This window comes from Sapajus apella, unplaced genomic scaffold, assembly GCF_009761245.1.
Source record: "Sapajus apella isolate SASKATOON/1434 unplaced genomic scaffold, GSC_monkey_1.0 scaffold45, whole genome shotgun sequence".
Classification (NCBI taxonomy): domain Eukaryota; kingdom Metazoa; phylum Chordata; class Mammalia; order Primates; family Cebidae; genus Sapajus; species Sapajus apella.
In genome coordinates, this window is record NW_022436985.1 from 3,194,124 (window position 1) to 3,222,004 (window position 27,881).

General features: G+C 36.7%; 1 protein-coding gene across 1 annotated transcript in view; it reads right to left on the minus strand.

Annotated features, from left to right (window-relative positions):
- Window positions 1-27,881, minus strand: part of BMPR1B (bone morphogenetic protein receptor type 1B) — a 398,414-nt gene that overhangs the window by 285,162 nt on the left and 85,371 nt on the right. The gene's annotated exons all lie outside the window — the stretch shown is intronic.

Consider the following 27,881-nt stretch of genomic DNA (forward strand, 5'->3'; position numbering starts at 1 on the left):
GCCTAGGCTGGAGTGCAGTGGCATGATCTCAGCTCACTGCAACCTCCACCTCCTGGGTTCAAGCAATTCTCCTGTCTCAGCCTTCCAAGCAGCTGGGACTACAGGCACACACCACTACGCCTCACTAATTTTTTATTTTTAGTGGAGACGGTACCATCATATTGGTCAAGCTGGTCTTGAACTCCTGACCTCAGGTGATCTACCCACCTCAGCCTTCCAAAGTGCTGAGATTATAGGCGTGAGCCACTGGCGCCCGGCCAGTAGCCACATATTTTAAGAGTAAATATATAAACTGGAATTTCATCTATAACATTTTTCTAATCAAGTTTATTTACTTGCTTAAAAACAGGAAGCAAAAATATTAGATTTCTATTGCCTTTCGTTAGTATTCACATCACCAACACCCTCTTCTAGTAAAATGTATAAATCACAATTAGATTTTAATTAGATATCAAATGTTTTTCTCTATTTTATGTGCTCCATGATTTCCATATTTTCCAAAACATAAAAGAGACACAAGCTTAAAGGAGAAAATTAAAAACAGTATGGCTGTGTGTTCAAATTAAGGTCATAAATAAGATTATAGCAACACTTTTCATTCTAAAAATAGAATTACTATGTGATCCAGCAATTCTACTCTTGGGTATATATCCAAAAGAACTGAAAGCAGGATCTCAAAGAGGTATTTGCACACCCATGTTCATAACAGTATTATTCACAACAGCCAAAAGTTGAAAACAACCAAAATGTCCACTGAAGAATGATTAGATAAAACAAAATGTGTGTGTGTGTGTGTGTGTGTACACACACACACACACACACACACAGGAAATATTATTTAGCCTTAAAAATGAAGGAAATCCTGTCCCATGCTACAACATGGATGAACCTTGAGGACGTCATACTAAGCAAAATAAGCCAGTCACTAAAAGACAAACACTGTATGATTCCACTTACATGAGGTATCTAAAGTACTCAAACTCATACAAACAGAAAGTATGAGGGTGGCTGCCAGGGACTTGAAGAAAAGAACATGGGGCTTATGGTTTAATGCAGAGTTTCAGGTCTGTAAAATCAAAAAGTTCTGGGAATCTGTTGTGAATATACTTAACACCACTGAACTGTACACTTAAAAATGGATAAGACAGTAAATTTCATGTTACATGTTGTCTACTGTAATTTTTTAAATGCATTAGGACTTTAACATACAAGAAGGTAGAAGTGAGAATTCATGGCCTTGAAGTATGGATAAGATTTATAAGAGCAGAAATAGAGATGGAAAGTCCAGGTAGAAGATTCAGTCCACAAAAAGCTATCTCCAAATGATGAAGGAAAACAGCAAAAAATCAGGTAAACAGCCACCTAATAGAAGAGTAACTCAGATAAAACTAGAAAGACAGGCTGAGGGTCATTTAGTAAGGTGGTCAGTACTTAAGGAATAGTATCCAAAATGACAGAACAAGTAAAGCTCTGTCCATATGGACCAGAGATGAGAGGAAGTACTCAGGAACAACTGTTAGAAGTTTTGCTCAATGCTGACACAGGAAGTTCAGTTTATAGTAAAAAAAAAAATAATAATAATTATATATATATGTATATATGTGTGTGTATATATATATATATATGTATGTATGTGTGTGTGTGTGTGTATATATATATATATATATATATCTCAAGTATTTCTAGATATAGTCCAGGCACATTAGGCAAATGTGAAGTTGTACTTGGAGACCCTACAGACAGTTGAATCAGTTGGGTTTCCAATAAATAAAGGCATATCCTCGAAAACCTTCCAAACCCAGTATGATTACACTACCTTCAAATTGTATCAAACTGAAATTTCTTCACTCTAAAACTTCCTAGGCACAGCCATCACCTTGTACATCTTTCACATCTAAAGTTCAGTTTTATAATTACAGCTTATGTAAGTAATTGCAAAACAGATGATCACCTTTTATTGATGAATATTTACATGGGGATATATTAAACACCTGAAATTGGTTGTTTATTTTTGAGACAGGAACTAGCTCAGTCACCCAGGTTGGAGTACAGCGGCACAGGCTCAAGCTTTCCGCCCACCTCAGCCTCCCATGTAGCTGGGACTACAGGCACGCTCCACTGTCGTCCAGCATTTTTGATACTAAAAGAGAAACCTTAAATATCACACAAAGCCAGCAGATTCATATAAAGCAGATTCTTATAAAGGATGGAGACAAATTTCTAATTTCTCACCTGAAAAGTAAGGTTTAAAAACTCATGCTTCTACTTTAACCAAAAGTTGGGATTTCAAAATTTGTATTTCAAACAAATACTTGTGACCCGTCACTAAATATGTACTATTGATAGGGGCTTTTATATTCTATTGCTTCTGAGTTTAAAAAATGATTTTGAAAAATATTTTTATGTGTTTAGAGGGTACTTAAAATCAGTTTAGATTTGAAAGCTTTGTCTACAAATGTTTACATTTATTTTTATTTAAATTATCATTTTTCCTGAATTTCTAAGCCATATTCTAGGGCTTTGCCTTCAAAGCTATAAAGCTAAAGATTTTAAAAGTGCCTTGTCAGGTCACAGAGGATGTCAGGGGGCCAGCAAAAGAAAGCAGATCTCACTGCCTGGATGTCAATTTTCTAGCTCCTGGGCACTGGCTCACAAGAGCAGCACAGCTTAAAATGATTATAAAGATAGCATTAAGACAATTAAACAAATTACCTGGAATCAAGAGTACTTAAAACCTATTCCTAACCTGAATAAAAGGTACAACCTCAGAAATTGAGGTAAATTACAGAAAAGTGTTACAACATGAGTAAGCACATTCATTTGTTTTCCTCTTGCAATTTATAATTTTTTAAGCATTCTAGAATCAAACCTTGGAGTATTTCAGCAATGCATACAAACTAAGGAAGGCCTAAAGTATTTCAGTAATGCATCAACACTCAAAATAGCTTGTATATATAGGTAGTAAACTAAGTTGTTGAAATTTTGACTATTCAGTATCCTTACTGGAGCAATCAAACTTTTTCTGTATGTGTTTACCTTGTATTACCTTTTAAAATAATGGAATTTTGAAGATCTTATTCTACAGCATGAAATTATAACTGAACAATATAACTAATCATTAAATTCTGGAGTCCAAAAAATTCTAAAGAGGACTCTGACGTAAAATTTTTTCTTTTCAAAACAAAAATCCATGGAATATGTGGGGGGAGGGGATCTAGACTTCCTTCCTTCTTAGAAAGGGTGTTTAAAAGAATAACAAGAGTACTTCATAAATCAAGAAACATGACATTGACAAAATATTAACAACCTTGAAGGTGTAAAATATATAAAATTATGAAATGCATGTAAAGCCTTAAAATAGCAGAAAAGATTAGTAACAGTTCTATGTTCCAAACATATCCGTATTTTTACCATACCAAGACTAATACTTTACAAAGGATGTACACATTAGCTTATTTAATCCTCATAATAAGCACAGAGTACGTTACATATAGCAGAATGCAAAGCAGCCAAGAACCAGGTCTTGGAGTCAGAGAGTTCTTGGGTATGAATTCTAGCTTTATGTTACTGGCTGTGTGACCTTGGGCAAGCTGCTTAACTTCTCTAACCCCTGGTTTTCTCATCTGTAAAAGTGGGATAATGCTACCTCCAATTTACTACAAGAATTAAATAAAATAATGCACACAAGGGATTTAACAAAGTACCTCTTACCCCGCCCCCACCCCCCCCCAAAAAAAATCATCATCATTTACAAGTGTCTGTAACTCTATAAACAACACAGTGCACCTGAGAACTTGGGATATTCAGCTCCTCACCTAAGGCTATTTCCACAGCTCCATAATTGTTTAAGAGCCTACCAAAAGACGTCTTCCAACACTAACGTGGGAAACTCCAAGCTGTGAGTCAGAATAACCTTATTGGTAACATCTTTGCTTCCAGAGTGAAGCCGGAATCCAGTGCAAGACAAACAATTATCAATTTATTGTGCTAACAGAGGCTAATTTTTGCTGACGACTATCAAACCTACAGATAAACCCCACCATAACCAAAACTTTCAGGTTAGGTCTAACATTAAATGGTGGAATACTAAATCATGTCTTATTACTCCCAATTCTCCATTTTCTAAGGCATAACGAAATGAGCAAGAGAACTGAGGGAAATAAAAGCTAAGGACTCTATTAATCCAAAACTTACACTGATAACTTAGAGCTGACAGTTTCTATTATAGCACTAATTCCGTAACTATCACACAGCAAAGAGCATAACCAAGTAAAGATGTGGTAAAACTCGTGCTGGCTCTCACCCACACACGCTCTTGCGCTCGCTCTCGCACTCGCTCTCGCACATGCTCACTCGCTCTCGCGCTCTCTCCCTCTCTCTCTCCCTCTCCCTCTCTCCCCCTCCTTCCCTCCTTTCTTTCTCTCTCTTTCATTAAAACATTTCAAAAACTCTTGGCAAGAAATAGAGAGAAAGGGAAGTCAATTCACTGAGAGCTTCACTAGCAAGACACTCCACAGACACAGTGATTAAGAGCTAGTGTGTGACTATGAAGGTCCTTGGGAGCCAAAAACCTATTCTTCAAGAGTGCTTTCCAAGTTTAGTGCAAGAAAATCACAAAAACAAGCCCAAATACGGCACTAAGTTCACACTGCAAGAGCCCCTGTAACATGACTTTTATCCAAAAGTTTAAACACAAAATTTAGTTAAGAATGATTAGAGTTTATAAAAATAGAATTTTAAAAGGCCGTTTAGAACATGAAGATAAATTTCTTTTCCTTAAAACCTTCTTTGCAACTTCTCTAATATAACTTTGTAAACCTACTGACTACATAGATTTTCAACCGTGTTACCCATAGAGCTTACTAAATATCCCTTGAACGTACTACTAATAATGTATTTAATCTAAAACATATTTGTTATGCTGTACACAAATATTCAAATATTGACCAGGCCTCAAGGGAGAAAGTGACGCCTCTGCTTCTTACAACCATTCAGCTTTACATCTTTAGAAAATATTAAGGCCAAACATACATAAAACATGAGCCATTTTATAAAAACTAAATTTTTTAAAGAAATGCTTACATGATCTCAGGGAAAATAACAAACTAAAATATTATAGATAATAAAAAGTATGCATACTTAGAAATACATTCACATTTTATTTTATAATGAACAGGAGTATTTCAAATTCAAATAGTTCTTTCGAACCCATTTAACATGGATGGAACATACCTCTAATTCAGTCAAACCCAAAAGAAAAAGAAATAGTGTTTGGTTAAAGTATAGCCCATATGCAAAGCTGAATAATTGAAGATACATGTTATCTGAATAGCATAAATATTTAGACAGAGTAGCTCAGATGAAAGAGCTGGCCATATAGACTTAAAAGCCTACATTTGATCACTTAAGAGAAGCCTCAAAGAAAAAAGAAAAAGGTATTTCAGCATGTGATCTGGAAGAAATTTTAGCATCACAGGAAATATGTGACTTTCTCTGGTGCTTAGTAAAATAAAGGAAAAAGGTTTAAAGAAAAAGAAGTGTAAAACTGTTTTCACACAATATATGAATAATGATTCTAGAATTTAAAAGCCTCATGGAGGTTTTATCTTTGATACTGCAGAAAGAGTAAAACAAAATTCACAAATTACCTGGCAAGTAGAAATACAAATTATTATTCTTCCTTTGAAACAAAGAGCGAGAGAGAGCGAGAGAGAGTGAGAGTGAGAGAGAGTGAGAGAGACAGAATTTAATTCCAACAAATCATGGAGGTTTTTTCCATTCTAAAAAGAAGGTTCTAGAAAAATTTAAGAAAGAGTTTTTGATTGTTTAAGCCCTGTCCTCAGAGCACTCTAACATTTAACTATTGAATGAAGACTCCATGGAGACACATACTACTAAGTAAATAAGCAATGCCATAGAAGAAATTAGCGGTTAAGGAAGAAATAAAGCTATAGCATTCAAGCCTTCATGCTACAGTCTACCAAACTGGGAATACTTGAGATAAAATATACGTTATAAAGTGACCAGATGAACACAGATACTCATCCTCCTACGCAACACCTTTGATTAATAAGTCAAATGTGTTATGCTAAATTCAAACATTTATTTTCATGTTCTAAGAATATTTTCACCCTGCTATTCACAGCCCCAAGCACTGGTATTTGCCTTCCCTTTGCCTGGGATGGCCCTTCCCTCAGATCCAACTGTCCAATCCTGCTCATCCTTCAACACTGGAAACAATGGACACTTATCGGTCCCTTCCAAGGAAATATGATTTCATTTGGTCTCCCCACACCCAACTCCAATGACATGGGGAGCCTCCTTTTTTGCTAAATAATGAAGTAAGGTGTCCAGGCACAGTGGATCATGCCTGCAATCCCAGCCCCTTGGGAGGCCGAGGTGAGTGGATCATTTGAGGCCAGGAGTTCAAGACCAGCCTGTCAATATGGTGAAACCCTGTCTCTACTAAAATTAAAAAAATACTAAAAAAAAATTAGGTGGGTGGTAGTGGTGCATGCCTGTAATCCCAGCTACTTGGGAGGCTGAGGCAAGAGAATAGCTTGAGCCTGGGAGGTGGAGGTTGCAGTGAGCTGAGATCATGCCACTGCACTCCTGTCTGGGTGACACCGTGAGATGCTCTCTCTCAAAAAAAAAAAATGTAGTAGTGGTGGCTCACGCCTGTAATCCCAGCACTTTGGGAGGCTGAGGCAAGAGCATTGCTTGAGCCCAGTGTTTTGAGACCAGAGTGGGTAACATGGTGAAATCCCATCTCCACTGAAAATACAAAAGAAAAATCAGCAGAGCAAGGGCATGGGGCACATGCCTATAGTCCCATCTACTCGGGAGGCTGAGGCAGAAGAATCACCTGGGCCCCAGGGGGCTGAGTGAGTGGTGACTGCACCACTGCAGTCCAGCCTGAATAATGAAACTCGATCCCCCCCAAAAAAGGAAGCTGTGCTCTTAATATGCAGCTAAAACAAACCTTAATGCAATAATCATATAAGAATAAACATTTAATTGAGCAATGTGTCAATCACATGTTTTCCCAAGGGTTCAAAAACCAGCATTTTCAATTTGCTCCAGAAATTGTAAAAAGTTCCATACATCCCAGGGAAACTCTAAAATGCTTTCTTTAGGTTAAATGAAGTGAAAAAGAGAAGAAAACTCACAAAACAGAATCGAAGTTAGAGAGACAAACAGGGAGACTAAACTGAGGCTATTCCAAGGTGAAAACTGGGATGGTATTAACTGAGGCCCTAAGATGTAAAAGGAATAAAGAGAAGTGGAAGAACTCAGAATTAAGATAGCTGTAGCAAGAATTAGTGATCTATTCCTAGCTTTCTAGGTTAGGCATCTGTGTATCTGGTGATGTCACTCACAGAGATGCCACTTATCAGTAATAAATTAAAAGGACCAAGGTTGATGACATTGAAAATGAATTTAAAATTGGATATATTGAGTTTGAAGTGTCTGTGGAACACAAATATGTTGACCCCTTTTAATAAGGGTCAAGACTTAAGGTGAAACGCTTGCTATATATGCATCTTCTGGAGGCATGCTTGAGAATGGGGTGTCTATCCAGAGAAAAGCTAACAGTGCCGGAATGAGAGACAGTGGTTTCTTGGAACCTTTAGAACATAAATGTTTAAGAGGCAGGTAGAAGAGCTTGTAAAAGACCGTAGAGAAGGGAAAGTCATATAAATAAGAGGAGAAGATACGTGAAAAATGTTACTCATTTTACTAATATTGTGTGCTCAATATGGGGCCCTACTGGACACAGGAGATAGGCCAGGGTGTGAAACAAGTGTCCAAGGATCTGGTAAATCAATGGTCATCAAGGCCAATGACTTGGCAAAAGCATTTCCAGCTACAGACTACAGTAAAGTAAACAATGAATGGGGCCAGGCACAGTGGCTCATGCCCGTAATTTCAGCACTTTGGGAGGCCAAGACAGGTGGATCACCTGAGGTCAGGAGTTCGAGATCAGCCTGGCCAAAAAAGTGAAATCCTGTCTCTACTAAAAATACAAAAATTAGTTGGACATGGTGGCATGCGCCTGTAATCCTATCTACTCGGGAGGCTGAGGCTGGAGAATTCGCTTGAATCAGGGAGGCAGAGGTTGCAGTGAGCTGACATTGCACCACTGCACTCCAGCCAGAGTGACACAGCAAGACTCTGACTCAAACTAAAGCAAAAACAACAACAAAAAAACAATTTATTGGTAGTAAGGAACGCAGACGGCCTTTTTCGAAAGGAAGTTACAGCAGCAGATAGAGGCTAATACTGGGCCAGGGAAGGATTCTGGATAAGAAAACAGATGCTAAAGGAGGAGTTAGCAGGGAAGAAAAAGAGAAGAAAGAGAGAAAACAGAGATAATATGACTGTAAAACAGTCTTATTTCAGGGTGGAGGGGTGAAGATCCTTACACTGTGAAAGGAAGAAAAGCAGCATAAACATATGGAAATACAAGTGGATGTTCACACAAGGCAGAAACTGGTGGACTTCTCCAATGACCTGTATTTTCTTGGTCAGAGAAGAGAAATGATAATCCTCTGAAAACGGAATGGGATATATTGATGGAAAGAGCTTAAAAGATGGATGATGACATAGTCCCTAGGTAGGAATGAGAGACAGAACAGATGGGACAAACAGAATTTTTATTCAGCAACAATTAGCACCAAAAAAGTAGAGACAATGAATTAATATTGTCACCAATACACAGAGTTGTCAATCTATGCATTCACCTCTATTCCAAAGGTTTAAACATAAGCACAGACTTTATGACATATAATAGTTTGTCTGTTTGTTTTGGGGGGGATACTCAGGAAGTAGTATATTCTAAATGCTATGCATCTGAAAACTCCTGACACAAATCAGAAAAATCCACTTAACATATTTGATAAGACCGTTACCCTATGCCATCAACTCCAAAAATAATGCTTTTCAGTCAGTCTGTCATGTAATGCATGTTGTTAGCAAATAAAAACTGAAAATGAGGCTTCGATGCTAGAAATGTTGGAATTCACCCAGAGGCAATGGGAACCATTGAAGGATTTTTAAAGTAGAAAACATCGGCCAGGTGTGGTGGCTAACACCTGTAATCCCAACACTTTGGGAGACTTGAGGCGGGCGGATCATGACGTCAGAAGTTTGAAGCCAGCGTGGCCAACACAGTGAAACCCCGTCTCTACTAAAAATACAGAAAAGTTAGCTGGGCATGGTGGTGCGCACCTGTAATCCCAGCTACTTGGGAGGCTGAGGCAGGAGAATTGCTTGAACCCAGAGGGCAGTGGTTGCAGTAAGCCAAGATGGTGCCACTACACTCCAGCTCAGGTGATAGTGCAAGGCTCCATCTCACAAAAAGAAAAAAGAAAATAAAAAAAGAAAAGAAAACAGCATGAACAGGTTTGTGTTTGGAAACTATGTTCTACATTCTTGTATTCAATAGATTAAATTATGCATTTATTTTTTTCCAAATTGCCTTAGGTTCCCTGCCTCCAGACCCTATTCTCCTGCCTCAGTTGGTAGGGATTCAGAGAAAAGGGACAAGTAATTGTAACACAGAACATTTTTAGGTCAGTGAAACTATTTTGTGTGATGCTGGAATGGTGGATACATGGCATTAAGCATTTGTCAAAATAAAACTGTACAACCCAAAAAATGAACACCTAAGGTAAACTATAAACCTTATTAATAATAATGAATCAGCATTAGTTTATCAATTGAACAAATAGCACAAATACAAGATATTAATCATGAGAGAAACTAAGTGTGTGGGGGAGGGGCTTCATGGGAAATCTCAGTTTCTGTATAATTTTTCTGTAAACCTACAACAGCTCTAAAAAATAAAGTCTATTAAAATAAAAACTAAAAATAAAGCAGCATGAACACATTTGTGTTTGGAAACTATGTTCTATTTTCTTATATTTCATAGATTAAATTATGCATTCATTTTTACTGAATTAATATAAAATATATCCATAAAACCTGAAGATTATTTGGGAGGCCAAAGAGGGTGGATCACAAGGTCAGGAGTTCAAGACAAGCCTGGCCAACATGGTGAAACCCCATGTCTACTACAAATACAAAATCAGCTAGGTGTGGTAGCACATGTCTGTAGTCCCAGCTACTTAGGATGCTGAGGCAGAAGGATTGCTCGAACCCGGGAGGCAGAGGTTGCAGTGAGCCAAGATCACAGCACTCCAGCCTGGGTGACAGAGTTAAGACTCCATCTCAGAAAAAGAAAAAAAAAAAACCTTGAAGATTATCAAAAACCTACACATCACTGCATTCAGGTATATCATTTCTAAATTATAAAGCAAACCTCCACTTAACCACTAAACCACTAAATATTTTCTCATGTATAATGCAAAAACACATACTGTTAGCCCTCTGTATCTAAGGGTTTCGCCAACAACAGATTGAAAATATATTTTTAAAGGGATGGCTGTGTCTGTGCTGAACATGTACAGACTTTTTTCCCATGTCATTATTCCCTAAACAATATAGCATTACTATTTACATAACATTTACATTGTTTTGTGTATTAAAAGTTTTTACCTTAAGCTTCTGCCTCTTTTTCAACTGCAATGACCTAATATCACCAATCAAATCCCTAATTTACACTCAGGAAATTCTAAGAAATTATCAACTTAACATACAATTTGTTTTTTAATACGTATTTGGCCCTTATCAAAAGATCTATTCGTAAAAGAAATACAGAACTATACGGCTTAGAAACAACAGCTAACAAACATTTCCTTCATATGGAATTTAGGTCACTCTGATATCCACAATGGCTTCCCAATCTTTCCTTGTTCTGCCTCCACCTTTCCCTCCTTAAAGAATATTCTAAATACTATCTTGAAGTCAACTTTTTAACAACTGGAGTTTGGGGTTTTTTAATCCTAATCTTTATCGACATCGCCTTCCTGCTACCATTATATCCCACCCACCAAGAAGACAATTTGAAATGGGAGAAGTTAAAACCCATTCTGGGGTTCTGGCACAGACAGAGGGTCTTCTGAAGACTGAATCCCAGCAATTACATTGGTCAAAGCAGAAGTCAGAGACCACTGTTTCATTACAGCATATATCCCTTGATTTTTCTGCTCAAAATGCTGATATCTAGAAACATAACCTAATAGACCACTTTTTGTTTTGTTTTATAAATACTACTATATCAGGCCAGACGTAGTGGCTCACGCCTGTAATCCCAGCACTTTGGGAGGCCAAGGCAGGCAGATCACGAGGTCATGAGATCGAGACCATCCTGGCCACACAGTGAAATCCCGTCTCTCCTAAAAATACAAAAAATTAGCCAGGCATAGTAGCACATGCCTGTAGTCCCAGCTACTTGGGAGGCTGAATCATGAGAATTGAACCTAGATTGCACCACTGCACTCCAGCCTGGGTGACAGAGCAAGACTCCGTCTCAAAAAATAAAAACAACAATAGTATATCAACTAAAATGTATAATAAAGGAAATTTTTAAATATTCATGTCTATTCAAATCTATCTTCCATTACCTTTAACCTCATTACCAGATACTAGCTATCTGTGTAATGAATGCTGTTCTGACAACCACACATTATTGTGTAGTTATTTAATGAAATACAACTTCCAACAGCCAAGTATAAAATATCTACGGGCATTAGAAGATGTTGTGTGATTATTTAGATATGGTTTCAGGAATGCACCACAGGAGCAATTCTGAAATGTGTAGATGAACCAAAAGATATCTGCCTCTTTCATTTGTATAATTAACATTATTTCTGAAATAAGTTTGAGTCTGGTTCCCATCACATACGATTCAAGTAAATAAAACGCAGCCACACTGCCGCCTAGAACTTAAGAAAAATCATATCATAAAATTGTATCCACAAGAAAAGTCCATTTTAAAATATATTATGTCAAAATGAAACATTAAAGGAAAATACACAACCTAAATTAGAAACCAAATAGCAACTGCAAACTAAATTCCGAGTGCTATTTTCTTCACCTTTCACTTTGAACAGCCTGGTAAAAAAGAAAACCCTAGCACTGTTATTCACCACTCTGTGCTTTCAAAAGCAGTCTTCACCATCCCACTTTACCTCTGGTGGAGACGACCCCCAACTGATACGCTCAAGAATCATATCAAGGCTGGTGAAATGGCTAGAAGTACTATTTCTATTAAACACAGGCTTTCCTTTATTTTTGTTTCAGGGGTACATGTGCAGGTTTGTTCTATAGATAAATTGCGTGTCACAGGAGTTTGGTGTACATATTACTTCATCACCCAGATAATAAGCATAGGTAGTGTTTTGACCCTCACACTTCTCCTGCCCTCCACCCTCAAGTAGGACCCAGTGTCTACTGTTCCCTTCCTTATGTCCATGAGTATTCAATTAAACACAAACCATTTTTTTTTTTTTTTTTTTTTTTTTGAGATTGAGTCTCACTCTTGTTGTCCAGGATAGAGTGCAGTGGCGTGATCTCGGCCCACTGCAACCTCTACCTCCTGGTCAAGCGATTCTTCCGCCTCAGTCTCCTGAGTACCTAGGATTACAGGCACCTGCCACCATGCCTGGCTAATTTTTTTAGTATTTTTAGTGGAGACAGGTTTTCACCATGTTGGCCAAGCTAGTCTCGAACTCCTGACCTCAGGTGATCCACCAGCTTCGGCCTCCCAAAGTGCTAGGATTACAGGTGTGAGCCACCATGCCCAGCCTAAACACAAACCTTTTAAACTGAAAATCTTTCATGAAAAAAAAGTTTCCAAAATTTATATTTAAATTTGTGGCCAGGCACAGTGGCTCATGCCTGTTATCCCAGCACTTCGGGAGGTGGAAGCAGGTGGATCACCTGAGGTTAGGAGCTCGACACCAGCCTTGCCAATATGGTGAAACACCATTTCTACTAAAAATACAAAAAATTAGCCAGACATCTTGGTGCATGCCTGTCATCACAGCTACTCAGGAGGCTGAGGCAGGAGAATCACCTGAATCTGGGAGACAGAGGTTGCAGTGAGCCAAGATCATGCCACTGCACTACAGCCTGGCAATAGAGCAAGATGCCATCTCAAAAAAATAAAAATATAAATATAAATAAATTTAGAATCTCCCAAGTCACCGTGTCCTTTTTTGAAACAAAAGGCTTTTCCAAGTCAAGATTAGGTGTCGGCAAGACGGGTACTGTGTGGCACACAGTAAGCACTATGTAACGTTAGCTGCTACTATTATTATTCCTACTGAAATGTATAGTTTCCTTACAACTAACGTCAAATAAGGAATAAATACAAATTATTCACCACCTGAATAAAATTCAGCCTTGGGAAGATCATATTTTATTCAAACGAAGTTCAGAGAATGCACAATGTAAAACTACCTCTGATTACTTCCATTCTATTAACTAAATGCACTACTGAAATTGCAAATAACATCAATCTACTCTGATCTATATCATATCTAAATTTCTCTTTTGGAAAATGGATTCGCTATAACCATAATTTTAAAATCAGCATGTGTTTATTGGGTAATCTCTTTCTTCTCAGTTCTATGACAAAGAATGTCATAAAGCATAATTTCTCTAACCTCAAGAAGTTTGCAATCTAGTTTGGTAATATATGTTTTGTGTTCAGGGACCATGTCTTTACTCTGACTGTAAGAGAAGGATAACATGGGAGGATTGACTTGGGTCTTCACTAATAGTATTTAGGTAGCTGAGCACAGTTATCTGAGCACAGGGTATTCTAGCATCTTGCAGAGGATGGATGGAATACACCAAAGGAAGATTCCATTCTTGGTCAAACATCCTACTGAGTCAGAAAATATTCTCTGATGAAACAGGTAATATTATGTTCTGATCAGCCTTCAAATACCTCACAATGGAATGTAAACATGTACCACATGTTGTCCTTAGTACTTCAAATGTATTATCACATTTAATACTCACAACAGCTCTCAGAGGTAAGCAAGAGATATTATTGCCCCAATTTTGCACATCAGAAAACTGAGACAAAGAGAGATTAAATAACTTACCCTCAATCACCCAGCTAGCAACCAGCAGAACTAGGATTTAAAGCCACCTTAGCTGCAGCGTCCTTTATCTTAATGACAGCACTATACTACCTATAACTCTCAAGACCCAGGCAAAAGAGATATACACATATATGAAGGACTACTGAATAAAATGAAAGGAAATGGAATGGGATGGGATTCCGTGAAAGAGAAATATATAAAAGTCAACTTTTAGCTGGGCACGGTGGTTCACGCCTGTAATCCCAGCACTTTGGGAGGCTGAGGCAGGCAAATCACGAGGTCAGGGGTTTGAGATCAGCCTGACCAACATGATGAAACCCCGTCTCTACTTCAAAATACAAAAATTAGCCAGGCGTGGTGGCACGCACCTGTAATCCCAGCTACTTGGGAGGCTGAGGCAGGAGAATTGTTTGAACCTGGGAGGCAGAGGTTGCAGTGAGCCGAGAGTGTGCCACTGCACTCCAGCCTGGACAGGGCAAGACTGTCTCCCCAAAATAAAAAAAAAAAAAAGCCAACTTTTACATAGACTTTGTCAAAGAACCTGTTGTAGAATGCATTCACACCAGAAATGCCTACACAAGAAGACTTAGATCTGTCAAGCTCCAAAACAGGTTTTAACATTATAAAACAGTATTTACTATACTATAACCTCAATGCATATTGACAGGGGAAGCAAACTCCTACAAAAACTAAAAAATAAAAGTTTAATATTTGTAAATAGCAGACGAACTTTAAAAAATATGCCTGGCTATAGAAACTAATAGTTACAAACAGGTTCAATCAAACTATATAAATTGAATCCTTCAGCCTCAGTTTTTAAACTTTTTCTTGATGGATATTTAAGCAACCTTAGTACATAAAAACTGATTTTCTAGATGTAATCATTAAAAATTTAGTAAGAAGCAATCCTTATCATCAAGAAATGCCTTCTGTAAGATCAGGTATGTCTGACTCTGTAACATTTGATGACTATTTTGAAAACAGTATTTACTCCACATCTTACTGATGTTTCTGGATCTCTAAGTGCTTCTAAATACTCAGGTTTTGCTCTTCAATTTTGTAGCATGTATCATCCAATTTTTAGACCTGCCTTAAAGAAGACCAAAGGTTTTAACTTTTCCTATCTAAAGGAGGACCAAAGGTTTTCCCATTAGTGAAAGAATCTCTACACAATATCAAATAACAGTCTCGTAAATTTGTTAAATTCTTTCAACCTACAATCTCTCACATCATCTGTAGTAATTCCACCCAGTTTAGGGGAGTATTAAGGAATAATCTGTAAAGAGAGAATGGGGGCAGAAAATTTTGCTTCTCTTACTCCAATAAAAGAATTTCACCAAGGAAGGAGAATTTCAAATCAAACCAACAAGTTTGAATTAGTCACTGATGAAAATACCCAAAACAATGCTGATCTCAATGCAAATCATTAAATGGGCTCCTGGAGACCCAGGAAGAGGAAGATATTTTTTTTTTAATTGGATGAAATTAAAATATTTTACTTTTGAAATTTTAACCATGCCACTCTTTAGTCATTTATATGCAATCAGTAATCTGTTCACAGTCTGAGTCAAAATATTACAAAATATTTTATTTTCATGGATTTCTCAAATATTAAATACTTAGTTATTACTGCATATTAACTATTTTTAAGCCTTTTCCTAAACTCTCATCCTAAGATTCACCATCTTTATGCCACCTGGTTTGAGATATGGCCTTAAAACCACCATTCTACACTGACCAAAGTGTTCAACAAATCAAGAATGCAGGAGTTGAGCATATAAGGATTCCAGTGCTTTCTATCTTTATCCTAAAAATACATATGCACAAAAGATCTTCTAAAATAATGTCTTAACTAGTACATTAATGTGGGGGTTGGGGAACACTATTTTCCCTTTATACACACTACAGTAAACAAAATAAAACTGGTTTGACTCCACTGTTAAAAGCCTCCCTCACGGGAATGGTATTAATACTGTGTGCTGTAATCTTCAGTTTAAGTCATAAAAAATTAAGTTGGATAATTGAAAAGATGGAAAGCTGGGTTTTAAAAGAATTATTAACTAAAACATGCAATTCTTTCAATTTTGCATTATAACTTAGTAAATGCTACACATTCTAACATAAAGAGTACCCTCTTAAAGCTCAATTCTCTCATCTCCCAATCTAATTGGCTCTAGACACTCTGATGGTACAACAGCTCAAATTCTTCAAAAAAGGCAAGCACCTAAATCACTTCCAGATCTGCCTCTGACAGTCTAAAAGTCTTGCATTAATAAAATAACTTAATTATGGCAATTGCCAATTATGTTGACTTGCTTATCTATTAGCATAATTGCAAAAACAAAAGTAGTCCTCTCCAAAGAAAAAGAAAATAAAACAATAATGTAAACAAAAATTATTTTGGACTTAATCTCATCTGTGAATAATTAGAAGAATTTAAGTTGATTTGAAAGGGGTGGAGAAAGACTGAGGAGACAGGATTACAGTCTTTTACTTTGACACATTAAAAATGGAGAAGTTACAAAGCTTAAACACACATACACATGCACACACCTATATCCTTCAACCATAGACAGCAACTAACCTAACTGTCCCATTTTTCATTCGGTTGGAGTTAATACAAATAAGAATTGCATTCAGTTCTTTGATTAAAACAAAATAAACAGGAAACAATTATTTTCATTCTTCTTTGACTCAAAATAACTCTTTCCATTTTTTGGTCTATTTGAACTAATTTACAGTTCAGGAGAACCTGATTCATGTGTACCATTAAAAATTTGGTCAAAATATCTCTTGCCATATTTTATAATAAATGCCTAATCCAAAATTCTGTAATAGAAAAAAAATTATGAAATGAATTCCATCAGAAGAATGGTTCCATTTTATATCCTATAATGATGAAGTTTTATACCCAAATTTCTTTTCTGTATTTGCTATATTTTTATAATAAATGCACTGCATTTCTATTAAAGAAATTCTTGTTGAAGAAAATTTAAGAGTTACATACAAACATAAACCAATTCTATTCAGAGATAATTTTAAATTATTTGGTGTATTTACTTCCATTTTACATATAAACATATATGTTTTTAAAAATATGTATATATATTTTTTAATTAACACATTGTTTTCTAAACTGATATTTAAAGAATAGTCTGGGAGATATTAGTATCTATTCCACTAAAACAAGTGTTCTATTGTATAAAACAGGTTTAAACAAATTTAACAAATGTCTTCTTGAGGACCTCTCAGAGCCTATAATGAGCTAACATTTCTCATGATTTTTCAAGTCATAATAAATGACCTGGGAAGTAAATCATAATAAATGTGGGTAGCAAGCAGCTTCCCAAATTTATTTCCTACTTAATATATTTTCCTTGTTGATCTGTTAGCTTCCAGCTTGAGAAAAACATAAAGTACATTATATTGGAAGGATATTCTTACATAATTAAAAAATTTTTTAAGCACGATTTAAGGCATAAATTATTACACCTAAATCTCTTATAGAACACTAGATATTTTCCAAATTCTTTTTCTCACATGTGTGTGACTATTCATTGAAAATGAAGTGCTAACCTTTTACAGAAAATGGTACAAAACTGCCTAAATGGCTATATATTTCACATAGCATCTTTTCACTGAACTTGTATCAAAAGTATGTTGTCATTTGCTTAAATATTTGTTAATGTGTTTGTTTTAATTTGCATTTCTTTGCACAGGAGTGAGGCCGGATATTTTTCATATTTTATCAGCCATTTGCATTTATCTTTCTCAGACTGGATTTCAGTTTTCTCTCCTCCAGACTTACTGATCCCATTCTTTTCATTTCTTGATCCTTCTCTTGAAATCTGAAAGAGCTTCTGAAGTATATTCTTTACCTCAGACTCAGTTTTTAAAAACATGAATTCTTTCTGGCCCCTGCTGCAGATTTGAGTCCCACTTTGTTTCAGTGTTCCTTGCAATCTTTCCTAAACTTTATAGAAGCAGTTTGTTCTTAGAGCTCTCTGCTGCAGTTTCATAAATATATCTTCTACCTTCTGCTATGCTAAACTGTTTTCAAAGTGTTCTAGTCATTATAAATATTTCAAAAAATGTGCTTTCCTCTTGCATCTTTAGGATGACAGCCCCTCACCCTGGCATGGTTTTTTAAATTAGGTACCAAGTTGTATGGAACCTTTCTATTGCCTTTCTGTAACGATGATGGTGTCTACCACCAAAAAGAAGGTTTGGCCTGGTCATTATGCCCTTAGTTGATTACAGACATCTCTTTCCAACGCTATAGCAAGAACGAAGACAGACATAAAGAGTTAGAAGCCCAGTTCTCAGTGACTGTGATACATTCATTTAAAGCTGGTCTTCTGGACTGCAGCAAGACCTCCTTCTTACATATTGCTAATTTGCAAAAAAGCACTTCAAAACTAAAATGCCTACTATTGAGTTCTCTGTCCCCACCTTGAGCCCTTTACAGGAGGAAACCCCTTCCTTTCAGGATGCAGTAGTCAGCTGCTCCCCCTCTGCCAGGTTCTTGCTGCTTTCTATGACTTACAGCTGCTGGCTGGCTGGAGAAAGATATGAGAAGAGAATGGAGGCATATGGAACAGGAGGTCAGGAGGCAGCATGAGTGATGGTAATGCTATAGTGTCCTCAGAAAAACAGCACCCCTGCAGCAGATGGAGGGCTGCCCAGTTTTCTAGCTGTTTAAAGATCATTGGTCTGTGAGCAAGCAGCAGATGTTATCCAAAAAAAAAAAAAAAAAAAAAAAAAAAAACCTACCTCTACATTTCCTACTTTGGACTAGCTCGGTTTTCTTTTTCATGAGACAATCTGTTTGTTCCCAGTCCAGCTCCTTAAAGGTGAAAGAAGTGCACCAAAATTTCTAGCAATTGTCAGTCTTTTTTGTTGTTGTTTTTCCCCTGGGCCTTCACTGGTCTTTTAGCAGAAAACTGAAAGAGGCTGTGTCAACAACTGCAAAGATATTTTAAGTTTCATTTTATTTTCAATTAACAAATACTAATTGTACACATTTATGGGGCACACAGTGATGTTTCAATAAATGTATACACTGTGGAATGATCAAATCAGACCTCTCTAAAATTTAAATATCAGTTAAAATCTGATTATTTCACTTCCAAGCAAAAGAACTCATTTGATCAATTCATATAACTTTAAATAAATTTATTAATGCTGTAAAGAACAACACACAGGAGACTAGAAGGAACCGTTTATCTACAAGTCACAAATGTCACCAGTGGCAGCAACGCCCATTCCTTTTCTTCAACAGTAACTGGCACCAGAAGACTGAGAAACAGGCTTTCCCTTTAGTTGAAGTTGAAGGTGATTAACAAAAAATAAGGACTAACCTCTGTCTTCAGAGTTTTAATTATCCTCATAGTTTTGTTATGTACATGTTATGTTATTTTAAAAGAAATGGGAAGAGCTTTTCTGAGGGTCTATGTTAGACACATTTTAATAGTGATGAAAAATATCTGAAAAGATTCTGGTACACCACTGCAATTTCAAGCTAATGCTGTGGAGCCCGAGAAATCTGAGTTTAAATACTGGCTCTACTATTTAATAGCTGTGTGACCTTGAGCAAGATAATAACCTCTCTATGGCTCTGATTTCTATCAAATGAAGATATTAATAATGCTTGCTTCATCAGATGGTTATCAGACTGAAAATGAGAGAGAAGGCAAGTAACATAGTAACTGTTAGGTAAGTGCTCTATAAATGTTTGGTGTTCTTATCACCCCACATATTCTAAAATAATATTCTCAATCTCAACATGAACTGGAGTTCCTTTAAAGAAGGATCCTGAGGTCAAGAGATCGAGACCATCCTGGTCAACATGGTGAAACCCTGTCTCTACTAAAAATACAAAACATTAGCTGGGCATGGTGGCACGTGCCTGTAATCCCAGCTACTCAGGAAGCTGAGGCAGGAGAATTGCCTGAACCCAGGAGGCGGAGGTTGCGGTGAGCCAAGATCGCGCCATTGCACTCCAGCCTGGGTAACGAGAGCGAAACTCCGTCCCCCCCAGAAAAAAAAAAAAAAAAAAAAAGAAGGATCCTTTAAAGAAGACTAAAGGATCTTTTTCGTAATCACCCATAGTGGTTTGTTAGCAAGTGATAATTTGTTTACAATTATTTTGCACCTAGATTATTATAGTTGGTGCCATCCAATATATGTTAGGCATATGCTTGGATAAAGGAATGTGAATCCTTGTCCTTAATGATTATATTTCAGTACGAAAGGATAATTGAATAAACTACAGAGAAGGAAAAAAGGAAACTACTGACACTTTAGAAAATAGACCTCAAGTTTAAAAGCTTAGCCTAGAACAGAGGTTCTCCTCAAGGGAATGACATTAAGAGTAGCTTTTGTGAAAATACGTTACCGTATTTTTGGCTTGCACAATGACTAGGGAGCATGTCTTGCTTTCCATGGACCAAGAATAGACTTACTAGGTTTACTGCAATACAGAAAAATGTCCCAAACAAAGAATTTTCATGGGTCTCTCATGACTTTTGAATGAATGGCTGGAGACTCATCAGAGTGAAAAATATGTTTATAATTATCTCAGTCTAGAACCTTACTGCATTGTACAAATAAACACATAGTATTTATCAAAGATTGTAAATACTTACTGAATTCCAAAAAGGCAACAACTACGTAAATCAAAAGATCTGTTTTGTTCAGAGCCTTGTCACCATATCAAAAACCCGCATCCACAGTCTCAATACCCCTTGTTGTTTCTGAATTACTGATACAACCTTTTGTAGCCTACGTTTTTAGCTGTGGTGTTCACAGTGATGCTACATATAAGTACCAGAATCTAACTACTTCATTATTCCTATTATAGTTGTGTTCACATATTTCCATATTCAAATTCATGTTATTTTTGAAAATGCACTTCTTAAATGTTTTCATAAAATTATTTTCATATAAGTTCTCCTTTATATTAGGGTACAATTATGGTGAAGCATCATGTCAATTTTTTATCATTTCAGGATACTAAAGGACTTATTTAATAGATGAGGCATCTTGGGGCTTACTAGAAGGAATAGAGAGCTTCACAACAGTCCTCAAATATGTGAAGGTAGCTCAGAGGAAGTGCAAATAACTCAGTTACTTTCCTTCAACTACAGATTGAACCAGAAATAAATTTAACTTGCAGTAAGAGGAATGTAGGTTAAGTATTCTCGTCACCATCTTGAAGAAAAAGGTTGTAAAATAATTAGAATGACTGATAAATTTCTGCTTAACATTTCTTTCTTTTTTATTTTTTTGAGACAGAGTCTCGCTCTGTGGCCCAGATTTGAATGCAGTAGCATGATCTCGGCTCACTACAACCTCCACCTCCCTCCAGTCTCAGCCTCTTGAGTAGCTGGGACTACACGTGCGTGCCACCATGCTCAGCTAATTTTTTGTATTTTTAGTAGAGACGGGGTTTCACTGTGTCAACCAGGATGGTCTTGATCTCCTGACCTCATGATCAACCCGCCTTAGCCTCCCAAAATGCTGAGATTACAGGTGTGAGCCACCGTGCCAGGCTCTGCTTAACATTTCTAAGCCATTTAAGAATGAAATGTTTTCTTAAAAATCAAATTGGACTGAAAATTAAAGCAATTCCATAATTTTTCATTTAATGTTTGTTTTTGATTTTCAAAATATTGAATTCATACAGAATTCAATCTTCAGTAACAGGTTTAGTGCCTTTACAGTGATTTGAAGAGATCGAGGGTGAAGTGTGAAATACCTTCAGAGAGCGCTGGAAGTTTGATGGTGGCATGTGCTGCTAGTCTGGCTATGACTTCTTCTTCCTCCCCTCCTACTAAATAAATTTTTTAAAGAAGCAAAAAATAACACTAGCCCTGAAAACAACAAAGCTTATTTTGAATATCTCTTAATCCAAAAATAATAAAAGTTACTTTACTTATGAATTCAGTATCATTCATCACGTTAATAATGATATTATATATAATAAAAGATACAGCCTCTACACATATTCTCCTCATGGAGAGAATATGATATTTTATGAACTACCATAAACCCACTTGCATCTTTGATAGGAAATTTTAATTTGGGATAAAAAGTAGTTCAATCTTTGATGGTCACTAGAGTAAAATTCACTTAAGTGGTTTGTATTCTTAGCTTTACAACTGGACAGAGTATTTCAATAAATTAAAATCTCTGGAGGTAGCGATCACACATATAGGTCAAGCTTCAAATTGGCACCAGTCTTTCCCAAAGAAACTTCATTTTTACTTCATGAACTCTATGCTACAAAAAATTTAGTAAATAAACAAGTTGGTTTCTAAAGTAAGAAACATTTGCTCATTTTTAAATAAATCAATCACATAAAATTCCAAATTAGTGATTTGACCATGATAATATAATCAGTGATACCAATCTGGGTTTGCAGGTCCCCAGAGTCTGGAAACTCCAGGCTGGGGACCATGAATCCACAATATATTAGGTTCTAAAAACATAAAATATGGCTATAAGAGCAAACCAATTTTTCACAAAAAGACTTACAATTTTAAACCACCTAATATTTCTCTGTCTAAATCCCAGAATTTTTCTTGTAGCTGGAATTCTACACATGGTCTCCATATCCCCCAAAGAAATGTTCTTTCCAGATGAGTTCCTAAGAACAGAAATATGTTTCTTCAAAGTCAGCAAGCTATTTATAAAAACTACAGTAGCTCCCAAGGGAAAATCAATTGGCAAGTATAAAATTACTTTATATATAGTCTACTATTTGCTCTGCCTTTTTCTTAAGGAGGAGAAATAAGACAGTGATATCAAAAGATAAGTTACATGGAATGCAATAATTTTAATATGAGTGCTTGCCATTACAAGAAAAAAATGCTACTGATTAATTTTCATGACCCTATAAAGTATCTAAATCCCCTACTGAACTGGCAAGTACATAAATGCAAGAAAACCAATGTACTTTGGTTACCATGAAAGCCATCTGGAACTAGAAAAACAACACCTTAATTATAAAAGCATCATATTTTAGCAATATTAAAATATAGCTTAGCAATTTATATAGATTCTTTGTTCTATAAATAACTTGGGTTAATTATATGCTAAAATTTCTATCATTCCTTAAAATTAAACATAGTAATGTCCATATGTCTATATATTTTTTTTTCCTACCTATATAGTTCAAATGACTTTTCTTTCAAATATTCACTTAACCACATATTGTATTCAAAATGTTGTTCAACTGATACGGCCTGTACACATCTAAGAAGAAACTGGCCATAAAGAACCAAGACAGCCATGCTAAATGCATCCCAGATGAATATGGCACCTCCTTACACCTAATCGACTTGTAATAACTATATTCATGTTGTATTTGTAAGAAATACTAACTGCACTGAATACAAATAGCTAAGGGAAAATGTGGTGACCTTTAGCACGAGTTACCTAAATAATCTCTATTTTTCACCATCTTTATTTCCCATCTACACAGCCACTGACTGCTCTTTTGTGGCTTACATTCATGCAACAAACACTTACTGATAACATACTATGAGCCTACATTATGCCAGGCACTGAGAGTGTAAAAATGTACAGGACAAACAAGGTCTTCATACTGGCAGAGTTTACAGACAGGTTTCTAACCTAGTTGGAGAGAAAAAAATATTTGTGTATATGTATGCTTATGGTTTCTTATTTGTACAGTATTTACTATGTGCCAAGCAATAATCTGTAAGTTTTATAATGGTCTCAACTGACTCCATTATGTTTGCATAAATATACAAATATAAAATTTCAAGTAACCATTCAATAAAGAACAGAAGCTCTACACAAAGAAAGAAACAACCAGTACCAGCCACTCCAAAAATAAACCAAATGGTAAAGAGCATCAACACAATGAAAAATCTGTATCAACTAATGGACAAAACAGCCCGCTAGCATCAAAATGGCAGTATCAAACTCACACATAACACTATTAACCCTAAATGTAAATGGACTAAATACCACAATAAAAAGACACAGACTGGCAAAACTGGAGAAAAAGCCAAAACCCATCAGTGCGCTGTATCCAGGAAAACATCTCACATGCAAGGATACACAAAGGCTCAAAGTAAAGGGATGGAGGCAGATTTACCAAGCAAATGGAGAGCAAAAAAAAGCAGGAGTTGCAATTCTCATCTGTGATAAACTAGACTTTAAACCAACAAAGATCAAAAGAGACAAAGAAGGACGCTACATAATGGTAAAAGGATCAATGCAACAAGAAGAGCTAACGATCCTAAATATATACACACCCAATACAGGAGCACCCAGATACATAAGGCAAGTTCTTAAAGACTTACAAAGAGACTTAGACTCCCACACAATAATAGTGGGAGACTTTAACACCCCATTGTCAATATTACACAGATCAACCAGACAGAAAATTAACAAGGATATCCAAAACTTGAAGTCAGACCTGGAACAAGCAAACCTAATAGACATTTACAGAACTCTCCACCCTAAATCCACAGAATATACATTCTTCTCAGCACCACATCACACCTACTCTAAAATTGACCACATAATTGGAAGCAAATCCAATCAGCAAATGCAAAACAACAGAAATCATAACAAACAGTCTCTCAGACCACAGTGCAATCAAGTTAGAACTCAGAATTCAAAAACTAACTCAGAACCGCACAGCCTCATGGAAATTGAACAACTTGCTCTTGAATGTTGACTGGGTAAACAACGAAATGAAGGCAGAAATAAAGACGTTCTTCGAAACCAACGAGAATGAAGACACAACATACCAGAATCTCTGGGACACACTTAAAGAAGTCTCTAGAGGAAAATATATAGCAATGAGTGCCCACATGAGAGGAAAGGAGAGATCTAAAATTGACACCCTATTGTCAAAATTGAAAGAGCTAGAGGAGCAAGATCAAAAAAACTCAAAACCTAGCAGAAGATAGGAAATAACTAAGATCAGAGCAACACTGAAGGAGATAGAGACACAAAAAACTCTTCAAAAAATCAATAAATCCAGGAGCTGGTTTTTCGAAAAGATCAACAGAGAGTCCACTAGCCACACTAATAAAAAAGAAAACAGAGAATAACCAAATTGATGCAATAAAAAATGATAAAGGGGATATCACCACAGATTCCACAGAAATTTAAACCACCATCAGAGATTATTACAAACAACTCTATGCACATAAACTAGTAAACCTGGAAGAAATGGATAAATTCCTGGACACTTGCCTCCTCCCAAGCCTAAACCAAGAAGAAGTCAAAACCCTGAATAGACCAATAACAAGGTCTGAAGTTGAAGCAGCAATTAAGAGCCTACCACCCAAAAAAAAGCCCAGGTCCAGACGGGTTCACAGCCAAATTCTACCAGACATACAAAGAGGAGCTGGTACCATTCCTTCTGAAACTATTCCAAATAATCCAAAAAGAGGGAATCCTTCCCAAATCATTTTATGAGACCAACATCATCCTGATACCAAAACCCGGCAGAGACTAGAGAAGAAAAGAAAACTTCAGGCCAATATCCATGATGAACATAGATGCAAAAATCTTCAATAAAATACTGGCAAGCTGATTGCAACGGCACATCAAAAAGCTTATCCACCATGATCAAATAGGATTCATCCCAGAGATGCAAGGCTGGTTCAACAAACGCAAGTCTATAAACATAATTCACCACATAAACAGAACCAAACACAAAAAGCACGATTATCTCAATTGATGCAGAGAAGGCCTTTGACAAAATTCAACAGCCTTTATGCTAAAAACCCTCAATAAACTAGGTATTGACGGAACGTATCTCAAAATAATAAAAGCTATTTATGACAAACCAACAGCCAATATCATACGGAATGGGCAAAAACTGGAAGCATTCCCTTTGAAATCTGGAACTAGACAAGGATGCCCTCTCTCACCACTCCTATTCAATATAGTACTGGAAGTTCTAGCCAGAGCAATCAGGCAAGAAAAAGAAATAAAGGGTATTCAAATAGGAAAGGAGGAAGTCAAATTGTCTCTATTTGCAGATGACATGATGGTATATCCAGAAGACCCCACTGTCTCAGCCCAGAATCTCCTCAAACTGATAAGCAACTTCAGCAAAGTCTCACGTTACAAAATCAATGTGCAAAAATCACAAGCATTCCTATACACCAATAACAGACTTAAAGAGAGCCAAATCAAGAATGAACTGCCATTCACAATTGCTACAAAGAAAATAAAATACCTAGGAATACAGCTAACAAAGGAGGTAAAGGACCTCTTCAAGGATAACTACAAAGCACTGCTCAATGAAATAAGAGAGGACACAAACAGATAGAGAAACATTCCATGTTCATGGTTAGGAAGAATCAATATCGTGAAAATGGCCATGCTGCCCAAAGTAATTTACAGATTCAACACTATCCCCATGAAGCTACCAATGACCTTCTTCACAGAACTGGAAAAAAACACCTTAAACTTCATATCGAACCAAAAGAGGGCCCGCATAGCCAAGTCAATTCTAAGCAAAAATAACAAAGCGGGAGGCATCACACTACGGGACTTCAAACTATACTACAAGGCTACAGTAATCAAAACAGCATGGTACTGGTACCAAAACAGAGATATAGAACAATGGGATAGAAGAGAGGCCTCGGAGGCAACACAACATATCTACAACCATCCGATCTTTGACAAACTTGACAAAAACAAGCAATGGGGAAAGGATTCCCTGTTTAATAAATGGTGTTGGGAAAACTGGCTAGCTATGTGCAGAAAGCAGAAACTGGACCTCTTCCTGACACCTTACACTAAAATTAACTCCAGATGGATTAAAGACTTAAACATAAGACCTAACACCATAAAAACCCTAGAAGAAAATCTAGGCAAAACCATTCAGGACATAGGCGTAGGCAAGGACTTCATGACTAAAACATCAAAAGCATTGACAACAAAAGCCAAAATAGACAAATGGGACCTAATCAAACTCCACAGCTTCTGCACAGCAAAAGAAACAGTCATTAGAGTGAATCGGCAACCAACAGAATGGGAAAAAATTTTTGCAGTTTACCCATCTGACAAAGGGCTGATATCCAGAATTTACAAAGAACTAAAACAGATTTACAAGAAAAAAACAAACAAGCCCATTCAAAAGTGGGCAAAGGATATGAACAGAAACTTTACAAAAGAAGACATACGTGAGGCCAACAAACATATGAAAAAATGCTCATCATCACTGGTCATCAGAGAAATGCAAATCAAAAATACATTGAGATACCATCTCACACCAGTTAGAATGGCTATCATTAAAAAATCTGGAGACAACTGATGCTGGAGAGGATGTGGAGAAATAGGAACACTTTTACACTGTTGGTGGGAGTGTAAATTAGTTCAACCATTGTGGAAGACAGTGTGGCGATTCCTCAAGGACCTAGAAATAGACATTCCATTTGACCCAGCAATCCCATTACTGGGTATACATCCAAAGGATTATAAATTGTTCTACTATAAGGACACATGCACACGAATGTTCACTGCAGCACAGTTTACAATAGCAAAGACCTAGAACCAACCCAAATGCCCATCGATGATAGACTGGACAGTGAAAATATACACCATGGAATATTATGCAGCCATCAAAAACAATGAGTTCGTGTCCTTTGTAGGGACATGGATGAGCCTGGAAGCCATCATTCTCAGCAAACTGACACAGGAGCAGAAAATCAAACACCGCATGTTCTCACTCATAGGCGGTGCTGAACAATGAGAACACATGGACACAGGGAGGGGAGCACTACACACTGGGGTCTGTTGGGAAATAGGGGAGGGACAGCGGGGGATGGGGAGTTTGGGTGGGATGGCATGGGGAGT